The sequence below is a fragment of the Lactuca saligna genome, chromosome 4 (assembly GCF_052625555.1).
Source record: "Lactuca saligna cultivar CGN05327 chromosome 4, ASM5262555v1, whole genome shotgun sequence".
NCBI lineage: Eukaryota > Viridiplantae > Streptophyta > Magnoliopsida > Asterales > Asteraceae > Lactuca > Lactuca saligna.
Genome location: NC_136420.1, coordinates 2,790,113 through 2,811,150, shown reverse-complemented (window position 1 = coordinate 2,811,150; position 21,038 = coordinate 2,790,113). Strand labels below are relative to the sequence as shown.

General features: G+C 38.5%; 1 non-coding gene across 1 annotated transcript; it reads right to left on the bottom strand.

The window, feature by feature from the left end:
• Positions 1-529: 529 nt before the first annotated feature.
• On the bottom strand, positions 530-636 carry LOC145044441 (small nucleolar RNA R71). Its single transcript, XR_013681393.1, has one exon. It is a non-coding gene; the product is annotated as a small nucleolar RNA R71 (small nucleolar RNA).
• Between the last annotated feature and the right edge of the window lie 20,402 nt (positions 637-21,038).

Genomic DNA, 21,038 nt, shown 5'->3' with positions numbered 1-21,038 from the left:
CAAACATGGGAGATATCACGATCATGACAATGGAAGAGTACAAGCGACATATGAGAAACGAAAATAGATGGGGTCTTGATCCACCAAAAATCCCAACCACGAAAAAGTTTGAAGTTCCAGGGCACATTCTTAATATGTTAAAAGATCTACCTTTTTATGGGAATGATCACGAGGACGCCTACGAAAAAAGAACGCTCAAATCTGACTTCGTATGAAGAAGTTATGAATTTTCTAAGATTTGACATAGCATTGCACAACCCGAAACTCGAATTTTAGATCGAGTGGTTTTTGGCCTTCGCGGCCTAAATGAGAGTTGAAGATCTCATTAATAGAAGAGGTGATGATGATTTTACATTATTTTAATGCACCAAACGTGAGTAAAGATGCGGTGATGCTTCGACTTTTACCGGTCACTTTGAAGGGTGAAGCAAAATAATGGTTAAAATCACTTCCCTTTGGAGCAATCACGACTTGGGCCGATTTTAAGACTGACTTTATAAACCAATTTACCCCTCCTTCAAAAGTGGCGAAGCTTAAAAGAAATATACAACATTTTCAACAATTAGAAGGGGAGTCACTATATGAAGCTTGGGAGCGTTACAAGAGATTGTTAAAACATTGCCCTCAACATGACTTCAATGTGCAATAAGAAATCTCGATATTTTATAATGGAGTCAATGTGTGTACTCGCCAACTACTAGAATCTCAAGAGCCCATGATAAAGAAGGATCCGGCTACTAACAAAGCTTTAATTGAAGAATTCACCAAGCATTCAAGGGAGTATCGCAACCCAAGGGATGAGGATATCACAAGAAAAAGAGCGAATGGAGATGGAGTTTATGAAGTCCTAACAACGGTAATGGAAAAGATCGATGACATGGAAAATAGGCTCACAAAGGTGGATGGATCCATTAATATAGTACACGATAGATGCAAAGATTGTAGAGGACCTCATTCTAAAAGGGATTGTGATGCGGAGTACAAGAGAGAACGAGATGTGAAAGAAATCAAGAACTTAAGCATGATCTTTATCAAATTGAGCAAGTCCAATCCAAGAAGATAGATGCTCTCGAGTTAATGTTATTCAGATTCATGGAAGCTAGCGAAAAAAGACATGATGCAACCGATGCAACATTTAATGTTCAACAAGCATCTATTTTGATCATCCACACACAATTTGGGCAATTAACAAAACTTGTACAAGAAAAGCTATCGGATCTACCTTCAAGTAAAGTTGATTCAATCCCTATGGATCAAGTCATGACCGTTGATACAAAAGAATATGATGAATTGGTGCATATGAAGGACCTTGAAGAGGAATCTAATCGGTCACTTGAAGTAAAAAGTAAAGAAGAAGAAGATTATCATGAAGCTTCCCAGTCGCCACGACGTGGAGGCTATAGTGCCGTGTCATGGGCGATAAAAGAAAATTATGATGCCTCAGTTGTTGAGCTGTATCGATCACCTGTCCTTTTCCCATCTCATGCCAATGCAAATTTGGTGAAACAAGAAAACACGAAGTTCCTTAAGCATGATGAATTTGAACGCATAAAGGAAAAAGAGTGGGAGGAATGGGAGGAGCCTTTACCCGAAGAGCAATTGAAAAAAAGTGAATTATTTGAAACCTCCAATTTCAATGGCTATGATATTGAGGTGTTTGCTTTTACAAGACCACTAAATCCAGTAACAGAGCCGATAAAAGAAAAACAAGAAGAGAGCAATGAGTCCAATTTTGATAAGAAAAACTCGGAAAGAGACAAGACAAAAGCTAAATACACAGTAGTGAGTAAAGAAACCAAGCGAAAGCACAATGAAAATGTCAACCCAACTATGCAAGAAAGCTAAAGAAAGGCATTCTACAGACGGGTTGCCTACAAACGAATAAGGCTCAAAATGATGGAGAATGGAGAGGTTACACTTCCATCTGACACAACATAAAGTAGGAAGGAGTCCGACTCACAGCTTTTCAAAAAGAAGCGCTACTCGGGAGGCAACCCGATCTTTTTAGAGTTTGCATTTTCTTTTTGATTTAATTTTAATATTATTATTGTTGTTTTAGTTTTATTTTACCTTAACCGAATGATGATGATGTGTTTTTCTAGTTCTTGATCTTATTTTGTAGTGTTAAACGAAAGTGAAGTAGTGAAGGAGCTTAATTTGAAGAAGTCGTGCGATTTTTTGAGGATCATAATTGAAGAACAAGTTTTTGAATAAGTGTGGGGTTCCCACATAATGAATAGAAAAGCATTTTGAAGCATATTTACTGAAAAGAAAACAAGACGACATGGACATCCCACATTTTTTTTTCATGAATGGTTCTTTAATTTCATTTGATCCGGCACATTTGCATTCACAAGAAAAATCTTTCCAGGTATTATATTTAGAGTCCGAGTGAGGGTAATATTGACAAAAGAAGGTTCTTTATAGAGAAAGATTAGAAAACGACGAGAAAAGCGAGATTTGAGCAATTTTTCGGGTGTTTGTTTGTGTCAATAAGTGAGGAGTCATGCCTAACAACTTTGTACATTCGTTGGTGCCATATATATTCCAGAAATCAGCTCATTCTGGCACCGATTATAGCAATTTCAAGACCAACACATCGTGTTGTCGCAGTCAGAATACCAGAAAAATAATCTGTTTGATCCACCACGAGGTAGTTCTTTTCTACTCTGTTTTTCAAGTCTGATCACGTACCTTCAATAGTCTAAGTGTTCAAGAGTGGTTTTTCCAATTCTATATTGAATTCCATGGTATGGATGAGCTGTTCCCACACCATCGAATTTTATTTTTATGCCATGCTAAAGTAATGTCCCGGCTTCCACGACATCGTTAACACTTTCTTATGTCATGAGGGAGTTTTTTGTAACACTTGTGTTTCTGGGCTTGTCATTAATAGCAATGTATTAGTCTACGTTAACATTTGTAACCCATTTTTAAATAATAAGAATATATTATTTGAGTATTATATGTTTTGTGTTTAGTTGTGTAGCTTAAATGAATTAAGAATAAAAATAAGCTTTAAAATAAAATAGTAGATAAAGCTGATATCTTTGGATAATGTTGTAGTAGTTGAAACGAGGTTTCTGAATATATAAAGAATGCCGAAATCCGAGTTATAACGAAGAAGTTATGATCTGTCGAAGTTTCGCAACAGAACCGGCACGACGCCGAATGACGTAAAATACGAATTTAAGATAGAGCGATATCTAACCTTAGTAATCTAAACGAAAGTTGAGTTCATTAAACCGAGAACGTGCATAAAAAGAACGTCCAAATCTGACTTCGTATGAGGAAGTCATGAATTTCTGAAGTTTCGACTTAGCAGTATGCAGCCCGAATACTCGATTTGAGATCGAGCGGTTTTCAGCCAAAACAATCTAAACGAGAATCGAAGATCTCGTTAATAGTAGTGAAACAATAAAATGATAGGCGAAAACGGACGTCGGATGAAGAAGTTATGAATTTATAACGGAGTTTTCCTGTCCCGGCCTACTAAACATAATATATAAGTAATATATTTATAATATATTAAAGATAAAGTAAAAATTAGCCAATGGAGTCTAAACGAGAGTTGCATGTCATAATCTCACCTACGCGTCGATATAAAGAATGTCGAAAACGGAGTTCGTATGCGAAAGTTATGAATTTCTAAAGTTCGGGGCTCGAAACCCTAAAACTGTCAGATACCACGACGTGGCAAGTCTTCTGACACCTCCTGGAGTCCCCCAGACGCAACTTGCGATGACTCATGCAGTGACGACCAAGCCCACAACGTGGAAAAAGGTGCCACGACGTGGCAAGAACAAATTTTGCGCTATAAATAGATTTGAAGGGCCAGCCGTTTAGGGTTGCTATTTTCTCTCATCTCTCTCCCGTTTTACCTCGATTTAGGTGCAAGAAATATCCCGAAGCCCCGGTATCATCCCGAGACCCGAAGCGAGTTTTGAAGCCCGACGATCCCGAGAAGAAAAGAGTTTCTGAGCCAAAGCTCTGCCCGCGAGGAGCCCGGTTTGTGTGAAGATCTTCCAGATCTACCGAAGAATACTACTTCTACAAGTCATAGTGATGTCCGATCATCTTCTGATCAGGTGAGTGTGTAGTTACTTTCTTCTAACACATAATTATGAAGTATTTCATATGAAATACGTGTTATGTGTATATTTTTTTGTCATATGTGTGAATGTATATTCACTTTCTCCTATCTCATAAATATGATTTATTCTCTATAAATGTGTTATGTGTATGTGTTTCATCTGTTGTTTGGAATATGTATTGAATGAGAATGCTATACAGGTTTTAAACTATGTATAAAAATATATATTTTTATCCACTAATATGTTGGGTAGAACATGGGTAGATAGTTGTGTGATAAACATATGAGAGGCCTCGATGTTGTTTTTGATTCAGTCATCTAGCGGAGTTTAGATGACGACCACAGACTTTTCTAGACAGTCCTGTGGAACGCTAGCAGGCTCGCCATCTGTAGGTGTTAATGAACTTGGGTGTTCATTCGTTGTACTCCATCCCCCTCATGGTTGCCTTATTTGACATATATTGCTGGGAAACCCCCGAAGCATGTGTTGTCCCCTCGATGAAATATTCTTAGACTAGGTCCCTTATGTTAGTTATTATAGGGACAGAAAGTGAGAATAACGGGAATGGGTAATTGGGTTATTGTTGGTTGATGGAAATTAATTTAATTATTTATTGTGGGTTGAAAACCCTATATGCTCACCAGGCTCCCAAGCTTGACCCACTCAGTTTATTTGTATTACTGCAAGTGGCACAAGGGCATAAGATGGATGAATCATCAAGTTGTTTTGTTTACAAGTTTGTATATGTATATATTTATTGAATGACTTGTAATGTTATCGTTTATGCTCTATGGTCTGTATCGGAACATGACATCCCGAGTTTTGATTATATAATGAAAATACATTTCTTTATGAAATGCTTTGGTAAATATTATTTTGTCACGTTTTGTTTTTGGGAACAAATTCCACAACTCTTTTAAATCAAAAGGAGTTACTCTGAAATTATTCTAAAAGCATAAATGAAACCGGTCTTTTCTTGCCGTGATTTTGGGGATGTCACAGTTGGTATCAGAGCATTAGTTTAAGCGAACTAGGAATTTGTAGGATTTCTAGACTTAAACTTAGAATGCTAAGTGAAGATTTTGAGGTGTGTGTTTGTTATGTTTTAGACACAAGCACTAGTTTATTTTAGGAAAATTGACTAAAATGCCTTTATGTGCTAAATGTTATATGTTTGCCATATATGATATTATTTGTTCGGATCTAGGGCCTGTTGCCGACTGAATCTGGAAACCTAATGTGTTTAGGATTCTAAGCGTACGTCTACGATATTAGAACTAGCATGTAAACGTTTCGGAGTGATAAGGATGATTTGAATGTCTATCGTGGATGAGGATCTAATTTCACCTTATTCGGTGTATAGATCAAGAATGGCAATAACAAGAAGCGGTGTTGGAAACGCAAACGAGAACAAGAATCAACCACCTATAATTGAACAAGTAGCTGTTGAAGCTACTGCACCAGAACAGATCCCCATGGCTGGAGTGCAAGCCATGATTCGGGCTATGTTAGCCGAGCAAAGGTAAGAAATGTGATAGATGTTTCATGGAAATAAGGACAAACCTATCATACCCATTGTGGAACCCGAACTGATTCCGGAACAATCGGAGGAAGGGAACAATAGTCGCATTGTGAGTCAAGTTGGGACTCAAGAAGAACGAAGGAATGATCTTGAAATGAGAAACAACTAGGATGGAAGGAATGATTGAATGGGATGTAAGTATAAGGATTTTCTAACTTGCAAACCATCGACCTTCATTGGAAAGGAGTATCTGATCGGAGTCATGGATTGGATATCGGAAATGGAGCTAGCCTTCATGACGTGTGGTTGCAGAGGCAAGTTGCAGACTACTTTCGCAGTACGTCAGTTCAGGGGTGGAGTTGTTCGTTGGTGGAACACTCTTGGGAAGACCCTAAGCCCTAATGAGCCACTGCAGTTGACCTGGGTAGAGTTCTTGGAGTTGGAGAACAAGTTTCTGACATTGACAAAAGGCAGCATGTCAATCGACGATTACACAAACGCCTTCACCGATAAGATGGAGTTTGCCTTGCGTATCGTCCCAGACGAGCTGACAAAGGTGGACCGGTATGGGAAGGGACTCCTATGGGAGTACGAGGTGCCAGTACGTCAGACACATACTCTAGAGGCAACTATCTGGGCTGCCAAATCTGTTGAGAACATGATTAAGGGGAGAACCGTCAACAAGGTTGAGGTTGGTGAGAAGAGAAAGTTTGAGGGAACATCCGGTTCCGGTAAGAAAAGCAAATTTTTGAAATCTGATTCGAAAAATTTCGGTGGAGGAAAAGGAGGAGAAGCAAAGTGGTGTGATAAGTGCAAGAAGAAGCACTCGAGGAAATGTAGTGAGGATGTGACCTGCTCCAAGTGTGGGAAGACGGGACATTATGCCAATGAGTGTCCGTCCAACAAGACGATGTGCTTTGGATGTAACGAAGAGGGGCACATTTTGAAGGACTGTCTAAAAAAGAAAGAGGCAGCAAAACCCAACATTCCACCAAAGCCGAAGGCGAGAGCCTTCCAGATGACACTTGAGGTTGTGAAAGATGAAGCTAATGTCGCTTCAGGTACCTTTCTCGTAAATGAATTACCTGCTCAAATTATGTTTGATTCTGGAGCCAACTACTCCTTTATTTCGCATGAGTTTGGTAGAAAACTAACTTTTCCTGTTGATAGACTAGATAATGCTTTATTAGTCAAAGTTGCTAGTGGCAAGTTTGTACCTGTTAGCCATCGTATGAAAAACATCTTAATCGAACTTAATGGGAATAAGTTTCACGAGGAATTATTGCCTATCGAACTTAACGGTTTTGACATCGTGCTGAGAATGGATTGGCTTAGCGCCAATGATGCTGAGATTTTATGCAAGAAGAAAATAATGAAAGCAAACCCGACAGGGAAAGAGTCATTTATGGTGTACGGGGATAAACGTAGGGTGAATTCTGGAATCATTTCCCTAATGAAAGTCAGAAAGTGTTTGACCAAGGGGTGTACATCATATTTAACACTCGTGATCGATGCTAAGAAGGAAAAGAAGGTGACACGGAATATTCTCGTGGTGTGTGATTATCCGAAAATATTTCCTGAAGATCTTCCTGGATTACCACCTGATAGACAAGTGGAGTTCAGAATAGACTTGTTACCAGGGACGACGCCAATAGCAAAAGCACCTTATCGATTAGCACCGACGGAGATGAAGGAGTTGATGATGCAACTTCAACAGTTATTGGACAAAGGTTTCATTAGACCTAGTTCATCACCCTGGGGAGCTCCGGTGTTATTCATGAAGAAGAAAGATGGAAGTATGAGAATGTGCATCGATTATAGAGAGCTGAACAAGGCAACAATAAAGAATAGATATCCGTTGCCGAGAATTGATGACCTGTTCGATCAACTTCAAGGCTCAAGTTATTTTTCAAAGATCGACCTAAGGTCAGGATATCATCAGCTGAAAGTGAAAGAGCAGGATATAGAGAAGATTGCATTCAGAACGCGATATGGACACTAAGAGTTCTTGGTTATGTCGTTTGGACTAACCAATGCTCCAACAACATTCATGGATTTAATGATCAGGGTTTATAATCCGTTTCTAGATAAATATGTGATAATGTTCATAGATGACATTCTGATTTACTCAAAAAGCCAAGAGGACTATGGCAGACACTTGCGAGCAGTGTTAGAAGTCTTAAAGAAGGAGAAGCTATATGCTAAGTTCTCAAAATGTGATTTTTGGATTCGAGAAGTCCAATTCTTGGGTCACGTGGTCAACCAAGAAGGGATAATGGTTGATCCAGCAAAGATTGAAGTTGTAATGAAATGGAAACAACCGAAAAGTCCCACGGAGATCCGAAGCTTTTTGGGATTAGTCGGATATTACCGAAGGTTTATCCAAGGCTTCTCTTTGATTGCTAGTCCATTAACAGCTTTGACCCACAAAGGAGCTACTTATGCTTGGAGTGATAAGCATAAAGAAGCATTCGAGAAGCTAAAGAAGAAACTATGCGAGGCCTTGATACTTTCTCTGCCCAATGGAGTTGAAGACTTCGCTATCTATAGCGATGCGCCAGGGGTTGGATTGGGTTGTGTTTTGACCCAAAGAGATAAGGTGATCGCATATGCGTCTCGATAATTGAAGGAGCATGAAATGAACTACCCGGCTCATGATTTGGAGTTGGCAGCGGTAGTTTTTGCTCTAAAAATATGGAGGCATTACCTCTATGGCACGAAGTGCAAACTTTTCACTGATCATAAGAGTCTCCAATATCTTTTTAGTCAGAAAGAATTGAATATAAGGCAATGACGCTGACTAGAGTTACTTAAGGACTATGACTGTGAGATACTTTACCACCCTGGTAAAGCTAATATTGTTGCTGATGCTCTCAGTCGGAAACTCAATCTTGAAAGGAAGAGGCCAAGAGCGTTGAGAATAGAAGTTGTCTCGACAATTATGGAGAGTATAAAGAAATCTCAAGAGGAAGCTTCTGAGAAGAATGACCGAAAGGAGGAACGTTTGGGCAAAACGTTGGTGTTCGGTATAAACAGTCATGGACTGAAGGTGTTCCAAGATCAGATTTGGATACCTAAGACAGGAAGAGTCAGAGATCTTCTGATGGAAGAAGCTCACAAGACCATGTACTCGATTCCTCCTGGTAGCACTAAAATGTATAGGGACCTGAAACCCTACTACTGGTGGCCGACAATGAAGCTTGATGTTACAACGTATGTGGCCGAGTGTGTGACTTGTGCTAGAGTCAAGACACAACATCGGAAACCATATGGGAGTTTAGAGCCTTTGCCTATACCTATGGGTAAATGGGAAGACATTGCTATGGATTTTTTCACTAAATTGCCCATAACAAAGAATGGTCACGACATGATTTGGGTGGTCGTTGATCAATTCACTAAGATTGCGCATTTCATAGCAGTCAATGAGAAATGGTCTATGGAAAAGCTTGTGAATTCTTACATGAAGGAAATTGTAAGGCTTCACGGTGTTCTGTTAACGATTGTATCAGATCGTGATAGTCATTTCACCTCAAGGTTTTGGAAAAGTCTACAAGAGGAAATGGGTACCAAGTTGTGTTTAAGTACAGCTTACCATCCGCAAACTGATGGTCAGAGCGAAAGAAAAATACAAACACTTGAAGATATGTTGAGATTATATACCCTAGAATTCCTAGGTAACTGGGATGAACATTTACCTTTGGTAGAATTTTCCTACAATAATAGCTTCCACTCGAGCATAAAGATGGCACCTTATCAAGCTTTGTACGGATAGAAGTGTCGTACGCTGTCTTGTTGGTTTGAGGCTGGGGAAAATCAATTTATGGGAAATAATGTTAGTCGCTCAGGATCGTCAAAAGAGCTATGCTGACAAAAAGCGAAGACCGATGACTTTTGAAGTTGGAGATTCGATTTTGCTTAAAGTCTCGCCATGGAAGGGACTTATAAGATTTGTTAAAAGGGGAAAATTAAGTCCAAGGTTTATTGGGCCGTTTAAAGTTCTTCAGAGGGTTGGGAACCAATCTTACAAGCTCGAACTACCAGAAGAACTGAATGGAATTCATAACACTTTCCATATGTGTTATTTGTGGAAGTTCACGGGAGAAGTTCCCGACATAATTCCAATTCCTGAGATAAGAATTGATGAGAACAAGAGGTTGATTGAAGAACCTGAAGCAATCGTTGACCGAAAGACTAAGATGTTGCGACGCAAGATAGTCGACTTAGTGCTTGTCCGATGGAAACACACAAATGGGTCGAATCTCACCTGGGAAACAGAGAGTGACATGATGAGTCGCTACCCGCAGTTGTTTGTTGATGTGTGATTCCGGGGACGGAATCATTCTAAGGTGGAGAGAATTGTAACGCCTGTGTTTATGGGCTTGTCATTAATAGCAATTTATTAGTCTACGTTAACCTTTGTAACCCATTTTGAAATAATAAGAATGTATTATTTGAATATTATATGTTTTGTTCTTAGTTAGGTGAATTAAATGAATTAAGAATAAAAATAAGCATCAAAATAAAATAGTAGATAAAGTCGATATCTTTGGATAATGTTTTAGTAGTTGAAACGAGGTTTTCGAATATATAAAGAATGCCGAAATCCGAGTTATAACGAAGAAGTTATGATCTGTCGAAGTTTCGCGACAGAACCGGCACGATGCCGAATGACGTAAAATACGAATTTAAGATAGAGCGATATCTAGCCTTAGTAATCTAAACGAAAATTGAAGAGTTCGTTAAACCGAGAGCGTGCATAAAAAGAACGCCCAAATCTAACTTCGTATAAGGAAGTTATGAATTTCTGAAGTTTCGACTTAGCAGTACGCAGCCCGAATACTCGATTTGAGATCGAGCGGTTTTTAGCCAAAACAATCTAAATGAGAATCAAAGATCTCGTTAATAGTAGTGAAATGATAAAAAGATAGGCGAAAATGGACGTCGGATGAAGAAGTTATGAATTTATAACGGAGTTTTCCTGTCCCGGCCTACTAAAAATAATATATAAGTAATATATTTATAATTTATTAAAAATAAATTAAAAATTAGCCAACGGAGTCTAAACAGGAGTTGTAGATCATAATCTCACCTACGCATCGATATAAAGAACGTCGAAAACGGAGTTCGTATGCGAAAGTTATGAATTTCTGAAGTTCAGGGCGCGAAACCCCAAAACTCTCAGATACCTCGACATGGCAAGTCTTCTGACACCTCCTGGAGTCCCCCAAACACAACTTGCGATGATGCATGCAGTGACGACCATGCCCACGACATGGAAAAAGGTGCCATGACGTGGCAAGGGCAAATTTTTCCCTATAAATAGATTTGAAGTGCCAGCCGTTTAGGGTTGCTATTTTCTCTCATCTCTCTCCCGTTTTAACACTTTCATAAAGGCCATAATAAGAAAATCTATAAAATGAGGCAACCAAATAAACCAAAATTTCACTCTTATTGAAAATAAACGAAAAATTGGAACTTGTCCTTACAAGGCATAAAATGAAAAACTACATTTCTAGACATCTCTGAAGAGTAGTAGCAATCTATTAAATTATCCTCACTGCTTATTAGTAGCTCCAAAATCTAATCATCAAACCATGTGACCGAAGTCCATTTCCCTGATCAGATTTAGCACACTATACTTAAGCTTCCTTGTTTCTCATGTAATAACATCGAAATATGATCATCACATCATGTATTAAGAATTTATGAATAAGAACTTGTTAAGATAATGAAGTTTAGATAATTGATGTACTCAAAGTAGAGTCACACAACTTGACTTCACTATATATGAGATTTTATAGGTACTTTGGGCAGCTTCGCAACCATTGCCCCTTTAATTAGTAATAGAATCATATGGACTCTTTAGGGTTAACACATGGAACTATCTCATAAACTAGCCTTTCTGTTTACCATATGATCAAACAGTTTGACCTTGGCCAATCCTTTTTCATTGGGAAGAGAAATCTGTTTTGGACCACCATTATCAATGTCCATGGAAACTTTGGAATCAGACCCTTTAAGCATCTCTTCTTCAGATGTACTCTTAAGCATTTCCAATTCATCAACAATTAACATTTGGGTCAGATCAATTAGAGTCACATCGATGTTTATCATATGAAAGTTCTCAATGAACTGTTCATATGACTTTGGAAACGAAATTAGAACCAAATCAATGGCTTGCTCTATTAGTAAAATGACACCCAATCTATCTAACTCGTCAATATACGATTTCATTTCCGGAACATGTGCACACATGAAATTTCCATCTTGATATCTACATGCTAATGGGGCTTGAGTAGTTTCATATCTTTCAACTCGAGGAAAATGTGACGTTAGGAGAGTCACTGGAAGAGGAGGTGGAAGAGTTGAAGAATCATGATGTCCAATTCCACCATTTCTCGAAGAAGATAAAACATTTTCACCTAGATTAAAAAGTGGAAGATCATCTTATGATGATAGAGGAAAACCATTTCCAAAAGAATGAGGAATACCATTATTGTTTTGACTTAACATCTATAATGGGGGAAAAGAGAATTCAATTTAGTTGATTTTAACCCTTAATTATTAACCCATAAATTTTAAATTAAGGCTAGGATCCATATTTTCGATTCGAACTTTGAAGAGGGATGCCATAATCAAATTCGAATCTATTTTAGGTATGTAAGGCTTTTAGCAATTTCAATCATATGAAACTCCTAGATCTTTTGAGATTCATTGAATTTAATCAATGACATGTTTAATATAAGATTATGCTCTCGCTTTTGTGACTGGGATGCCGAGGATCACAAACAAGATGTGAATAACCATGCAAACCCGCTTGATAACCTTGATGTCATTTACCATCTCACATTGATGTGTCGGTTAACCACACATACTCCATCAACAATGATAATCTTCATGGTGTCCATCATATCTCTTTATAGTCCCTGTTAGTGTGTCGGTTAACCACACACTCTCCACTAACAACATATAAAGTAGGATGTATATTTTCATGGATTAGCGTACATTTCACATTTTTCCTAAAGTAACTAAGAGTGGGATTTTAAAAATAGTTTAGTTACTTTATGTCATTATTCTTATTAACGAGATTATGTCTTATCAAATCCATTTAGATAAAGACCCTCCGACACCTAGGAGAGCAGTGGGTTTGACCTCCCTTCTCCCTTGTTTTATCAAATCCATTTGGTATAAGTTGAAGTTAGGGTCCAGGACTTAAGGCATCACCTCCCTTCCCCATCGTTTTCCTTGTATTTACCCTAACCCTAACTACATTTTCAGCCACCACCTTTTTTGGATACATTCTCAGCCGTCGCCTGCTTTGTTAAGTTCGACCGCTGCCCTACTCCTCTGCTACCTTGTCGACGAACACCCCCACCACAACCCATGATTCCGGTGACGTCGTGAGTGGCTAGGAGGATCATCGAGATTGAAGATTTGAGCTGTGAACGAGGAAGAGTAGGTTGCAAACGACTGAAATCTTTCGGTAAGGATAACTGCAACTCACCCCTCCTCTCATTCGTTCCTTTTGTGAGTGTGGAATTGTATATGTCATTTTCTGTTGCCACTATCTCGTTTGTCATTGTTTCTGTTTCATTCCGGTGTCGTCAATCGCCTAGTAGGTGGCTGATAGTATGTGTGTTTCGTTTGTACATGTTGTTATCAGTATTCATGATGTTGTGTGGGTGTATCTCGGCCGAAAATTCAAGAAAAGCCATCACCACCGTCGTGAGGTGGTGGCTGCCACCTCCTATCACAGCCAACCACCATGTTAGGTGCTTGTGTGTATGTGTGTGTGTGTGTTTTGGTGTAGGTGGTTGCCACCTCCTACCACCGTGAACCGTCGTCGACCACCACCGCCCGGGGTAGTAGTAGGTGGTGCTCGACCATGTGAGACCTAAATTAATCTAAAACTTAACCTTTGGGCTAATTGACATGTGTTTGAGTTGGAAACCCTAATTATGGTTTAGAAAAATCTAATCTTGGAGACTTTTGTTTGAGACTTGCCGGGACCAGCGTTTTGGACCGTTAGATTTGGAATTTTGAATTATGCCCGACCACATTGTAGGATTAACCTAGTGGAGTGATGAACTTAATGGATTAATTCCTTAATGGGTTAAGTATATTTACTTAACCCTAATCTTCATTTTATGTGAAAACCCTAATTGTGTTGGGCTCGAGTTGGACCTTTTCTTTTGGGCTTAGGTGTTTGGGTTCTTAATGGACCATCCAAGAACTAGTGTATGGGCTAGGATATTTGGATGGGCGTTAGGGTAAGGCCCATGTAAGGGGGTTTTGGGACCGATTTGGAAAATTGGGTCAAATTGGGCCTTGGTTGGTTATTTGGCTTTTGGGTCTTCAGAGTGTGAGTTTGGGCCTTAGTATTGGACCACGCTAGGTTAGAGGTAAAATGGCCTTTTTACCCCAAGTATGGATTTATGGTTATGCCTTGGCACCCAATTGTTAATTGGATGTTGTTTTGATGTTTGATAGTTTAGGGACCTGTCAACCAGCAGCCGACATTTGTCTGTGAGACTTGGAAGTGTGAGGTGAGTCTTGTCACTATATTTATGGGTCGAAGGCACCAATGCCTGTCCATTACTTGTTATGCGGAATGCTCACTACAAGAAAAATACCCTTTAATGACGCGCAAACAATGGCACTCGCTGATTTTCCATACACCATTTTCGTGCGTCCTTAAAAATAATGTCAGCCTTCCAAAATTTAAAGGATAGAGGACACGCATTTTTGCGTGCCCTTAAATTAGTGTCTCAAGAAAAAAAAATTAAAAACATGGAGGGCGCTTTATCTTAAACACGCGTCCTCTGCGGGTGTCGCTTTATAATTTTAGTGAAACGCGCCTTGAGAAGATGACGGGGGAAAACAAAACCCTAAAATTTTGAAAACCCGCCTTTCTTTTCTACCTTCTTTTTTGCATCTCCATAATCGACTCTACCCTCTTGTTTCTCTACTGTGAAAAGTGATGGAAAGAAGGGAGACTGGGATGGATCTGCCGGTGATGGTGAACAGAGGTGCTTTCCGGTCAATTTCGGAGATGGCGTTGTCGATTTCGATGGTTGTTTCCCTTTTGCCCTAATTATCTTATCGATGCTCCTTCCTTCCTCATCCCGACTGCCGCCTTACCCTAGTTATCGATGCTCCTTCCTTCCTTGCTCACTTGCCATCTTCTCTCTCTCTCTTCACCGTTTCCATATCCTTCCATCTCGGGTCATGTCTTCACAAATTCGACGAAAAGAACTAGGGATTTGAACCACATCTCAATAAACGTAATTAACCTTTTCTTGTTTGTACTTCAAAGGTTCTTTGCCTGAAAATATCTCTAGAAGTCGATCCCAAAGCTCACCCGTGTCAATCGGACATCGAAACTTCCGTTGAAAGACAATCACATCGTCGCCGTGAATCACACACTGCCAGGCAGTGGAAGAAGATGATGATGTTTGTCGTTGCCGTATGTTGTCCTCCCTCGTTGTCTCTAACTATCTCTGCCCTTTCTTTATTCTTCTCTTCTATGACCGTCTCATCTTCCTTCATCTTCTCGATTTTCCATCAGGTAATTATCAGGTTCGCTTCTCTTTATTTTCTTGATCTAAACTTAAGTTCTTCATATCCTATTGAATGATGTAAGTTTTGAATTTATCAATCTATCGTTACGCTCACACACAAGTAATTTTAATTGTATTTTAATCGAATCTAGGAAAACAATTTCATCTTCCTCGTTTTGAATTCTACAGGTCGATTTATGCATTTGAGAAAGCTCAGAAGTTGGATCCCACTTCAAAACTGTCCATCTTCAACGGATTGAAAGGTTAAGCACTCTCACTCTCTAATGGTGTTCTGGGTTTGCCCTCTCTTTTATGTTTTTATCAGAACCATGATCCACACTTTGTTTCCCTCTATTCTTTTATATTTTTGTTTCCCTCTGTATTTAATTTATACTTTCTCTTTATTAATTCAAACTTTGTTAGGGTTTGAATCTAATTTGGGGATTCTGTTGATTTTGGGTGGTTAAACTCAAAGAGAATTTGGAATATAGCGATACATAAACATAAAATTGTATGATATTATTTCTTTATAGATTTATTAGGTTATTTTTCCAATTTCAATTGACTTCTAGATAATTGTTTTTTGATTGGACCTTTTTTGCCCTTTCCTGGTCAACCATGTACATTGCAAGAACTAAAGAGAAAATGCAGTTTTTGGATTGGACCTTTTTTTCCCTTTGCATAAGTTGTCATTTCCATCTTCAAGACTTTGATTCATATTTATGTGATTGGTATTGTATGTTTTCATTATAATAGGCTTTTTGGCATTATTAATGTAACACCGTAAATTTCAAGACAAAATTTTCTTTTAAAATAATCATTTTATTCTTAGAAACACTTGTTTAAAATCTCATTCATAGTCGATTAACAAAACATGACTCCATTTTCACTTGCATAGAAAACCAGGATCCTCCAAAATATGACTCTTTCTCTGGTGTGTACAATCAAGCCGGTGCCGTCCCGTGATACTGAAAGAAACCTGAAAAACATCACACAAAACACTGTAAGCACGAAGCTTAGTGAGTTCCCCAAAATACCACACATAACACATATTAGCCACTCGAGGCTATAGCTCTATGGGTCCGTGCACCCAAACTCTGTGAACCCTTAGGTTCTAACTCTGGGAACCTTCCGGTTCCAACTCTATAAACATGCACAGCATAAATCACATAGAAATAATGCAGTACAACACATCACGTACATATAGCATACAAATACTCTGATCACATAACTCTGGTTACATACTCAAGGTAAAGTATAGTGAGAAGACTCACCTGGCAAGTAGAAAGCAGATATCCCCACACTTGAATCTCGAACTCGCCACCGCCTAACACGTAAGGCAAATACTCTCATGAATATAACTCTTGAGACTAGAATAAATCCTCTCATAACACCCTCTTATGGGTAAAAGACTATTTTACCTTTCTCTTGGCCCAAAGGCCACATCGCTGACCAAACCCTAAAAGTCAATGGCCAACCCTTGGTCGAAATCAAAGTCCTCAGTCTAAGTCAACCCCTGACTGACCCTACTCGCCGAGTCAACCCTGTGACTCGTCGAGTTCCCATAATCAGAACTTCACTCAATCTGCGACCTAACTCGCCGAGTCACCCCGAGACTCGCCGAGTCCAACAACTCTGAGTCCACTCGCACACGACTCACCGAGTCATCCCTCGACTCACCGATTCTCGACTCAACCAGAGAATATTTGGGACTCTTCGACAAGACTCGCCGAGTCCAAGGCTATCTTCAACCTACTCGCCGAGTTGTTCTTCCAACTCATCGAGTTCCAGGCCATCTTCAAGCAACTCGTCGAGTCGCTCCATGTGACTCGTCGAGTACCACCGGCTGAATCCATACAGAAGCGTCTCAGGCCATGCAATTGATCCAAAACATAGATCTAGTCTCCTACCACTCATCCATCACGTAAAGTGGCAAACTTTACGTGAATCCAAAGAGATCTAAGTCGTTTGCACATTGGGGCTAGGGTTTGGGACATGTAAGCTTCACTAAACACTCCAACACAGGGACTTTCATGCTCTCTGATTCTTCTCCCTTCCAGATCTAAGGTAGCAACCTCAGATCTAACCTCTAGACTTCCCATTTCATCCATAGACAATTTCTCACAAACCCCAAAATGAAGAAACAACATAACAACAGGTCAATAACGAGATATTACCTCTAAGTGATGCCCCAACTGCAATGAAATTCGAATCCAAGCAAAGCCCCTTGCTCCAAGCCTTCAATCTTCCCAAAATTTCTTCAACCATTACTTCTCCAAGCTCCAATCCACTCAACAATGGTGCTTCTCTGTGATTTAGGGTTTTCTGGGGCTCAAGGGGTGATAAAGAGGCTGGGAGGAAAACATAGTGATCTTTATATAAGGCTCAACCCCGAGAATTAGGGTTTTCTCCACTCAGCGCCTACTCGCCGAGTCCATTACACTGACTCGCCGAGTCGGCCACTTAACACGCAACCAAGTCGCGACTCTACTCGCCGAGTTCGCACATGGACTCGCCGAGTCACTCTTTCCCAATTTACTCTTTTAGCCCTTCAACTCTACTCTTGATATTTCGGGATGTTACAATTAAAAAAAATGTTGTTTTCATCATTCTGAAGGATGATTTTTCGGCTATATAAACTTCTGATCGATGTAATAAATGTTGGTTTTTGTTTTCTATTATTGAATTTATATTCTATTTTTATTTTTGAGAAAACATCTAGTTAATGTTGATGCATGCTGAATAGTTTCTGACTGAAATAATGACCTGATAAGATGTTTTAACATGAAAAAGGGGGCCATAGCCTCCCTGGACCTTTTAGAGTTCTGCCACTAGCTAGGGGTTTGCAAGACAAGGAAAGTGGGTTCTACAAGCTTCTTCAGAATAAAACCAAAACCTTTGCAAGAGCAGATGTGGCTAGAGTCTGTGTAGTCAGGTAACACATTTATTTGTGTTCCGAACATTGACTTTTTTATCCTTTGGTTCATTTCTTGTTAAATTTTGTAAATGTAGGCACTGCAAGTTATGGAAGAAAAATATTTGAATGCGTTTGATCTTGCCTCCAAACATGAGGGAAGTGGGACCCTAACAAAATGTTTCACATGTCAACACTATGCTTTACGGTATACTCATTAATTTCTTCATTTGTAAATTTTGTAGTTTTTTTTTTTGTCATGGTTATGTTGCTTTGGGGATGACAGGAGGTTTGTGTCATCGAAGCAGGGGATGCTTGTCTACTTCATCGATGGAAGGGGAAAGATTGAGGTTCTTTCTCAACTGCTCTCTGAATGACTGAACCATTTAGAGGTTGCCTCTGAATGGAAGCATTAAGAGCCTACAAAACAACTCCTTAATCCATACATGATGTTTTAATGCATCCAGTCTAGATTTTTGGCTTAATACATTCAGATCCAAATCTTTGGCAAATTGTCAGGTTTGATTCAAGTTCTTAAATTCTACTCTAATATGTATATGGTAAAAATGATTTATTAAAGTGTAAGGGTAAAATGGTAACTTCCTACATTTAGATACAAAAAAAAAAAAGCAAACTTTGTTTGTGCAGGGCTTTATCCATATAGACATAATTAATTACCCATTGAACCACATTATCCATACATCACTTAATAGGGAAAACCAAGCTCTTAAAGTTAGTTAAAAGCAAATTAATTAAAGCTAATGTTTCTCTTACAAATTACAAGCAGACTTTACACTTTGAATGAGTTAACTTGTTAGAGTAGGATAAGGAGAACTTGAATCAATAGATATATATAATAAGAACTTAATGAAATTATATGCATTTGAATGAATGATGCGCAAGAACATAACTAATTACCAAATTACCTTGTGTATTCGGTGATTGGATTACCACAAGCATAAGTAACTAAAACATAATAAGTATAGTTGTGTTATTACTATTTCCTCAAGTATTCAAGCCCTTGATGTGTATTTGAGAAAATGACCCATTCACTATTTGGATCAACTATGAAAAATTTAATACACAACAAGGACCATTTCTGTAATTTGGTTAACATTAATGAAATATGCATATTGTGAATGTTGATTCTCTGCAATCACTCACAAACAACATGTGTTACAAGTATGTGAATGTTGATGCTCTGCAATCACTCACAAACAACCTGTAAGTAATACACAACAAGGAGCACCATGTGCTAGGGCCAAATGCTACTATGGTTAGACCCCTACCTACTCTCAATGAGAATGTCAAGTGAGTTATGTTCTAATACTAGAAAAACCCAACCAACCCTTTCATTTCATGTGTGTGAGTGTATTTGTTCTATTACTACTACTTTTGTGCTGGAAAATTACAACTATGATCCAACTTTTGATACATATTATGTGTTGTTGTTTGTGTTTCTTCCCAACCTGAAACTTGGAAAACCTATGAATGATATTTACCAACACATAATGTAGGTAAGTTTTGTGTTGTAGGTTAAATGCAAGAAAAGAAACATAAGTTTATTTACTTATGAAAGTACGTTGTTGTTCTCTGCACGACATGTTCACTTGTTTGATGAGATTCATGTTTGTATAGACTCCAAACAAGTAATGGTTTTGAGCTTTTGCATTTATGTTGGAGCTTAAACTCCACAAACATGGATAACTCTTTTAGGTTTTATTAGCCAACATGATTCACCTTATCTGTTGGGCTTCCTTAGCAAATCATTCTCTATTTAATGTTCTTGGGTTATTTTTTTCATACAAGTTTAATGTTCCACATGTCACATCTTAATATGTTTCCATGATCTTACATTGTTATTTTGGGCAGTTTCACTTCTTATTCGAATATAGACAAGCAGTCAAGATATTATATATGAAATCAGTCTTTTAAATCATTATCTACTTATTTTGGGCAGGATAGCTATATGTTGGAATTAGTAGAAACAAACATGGGGAAAGGTAGATATTTAACCACAATGTCAATAATATTCATATATGACGGTTTTATCCTAGTTATTGCTGTTACATCTGTTTCCAACTATTTTGAGCTTTTCAAAGTTGAATGTTGTAGTTTTGGTCAAGTTAAATACTTGCTTTATTGATCTGAACAAAGGGTTTAAACAGAGTATATAGGCTAGAAACCTAATGTGATAAAGAACTAGAAACGAACTTGCATGTGTTTCTATTATTAATAATCTGATTTTTCATCTTAATAGTCTATTGGGATGATGGTTATGGGACACAAACCATGAAAGATTACACTACAATAGCCATGGATTTGAGTTGTTTAATTAGTAGTGATGGTGGGCCACCTAGGTGGTTTTACCCTGTTGCCTATAACAGGCCTCTGAAAGATTCTCTTGTTCTTATGTATTTGCCTGGTAATTTGTGTTTGGTTATAAAATCACACAAATTACCATTTTAACCCTGGAATAGATGCTTATATTTACTTACTAATTGGATGTGATACTTTGTGTAGGGTTGGAAGGAACTGGAACTAGCCTTGTTGTACATGAAAAAGCTCTTAGAAAGTGAGTTGAATTTGATCTTCATCTTCTCTTTGAACATTCTTTCTTATAAAATTTTGTTTTATAGAATCTTTAATAGGAGTATGTAAATGTTTGCTTAAAATTTTGGTGTCTTGGGACTTCCTGCGGATCATATTCAACATTTCAGCTTGTTACTAGGTAATTAATTAACTGTCTCTATCTACATGCTCTTTCACTTCACCATTGTATCTAGTTTTCTTTAGTAAAAAAATATTAGGTGAAATCATGGTGTGTTGTTATGAAACAAATATCCAGGACAAACATACGGATGAAAGTGGAAATCCCTCAAGATACAAAGCTTGTGGAGCCGCTAGATGAAGCTTGTATATGGCGCCAAACAAGAGGCACCGCCACT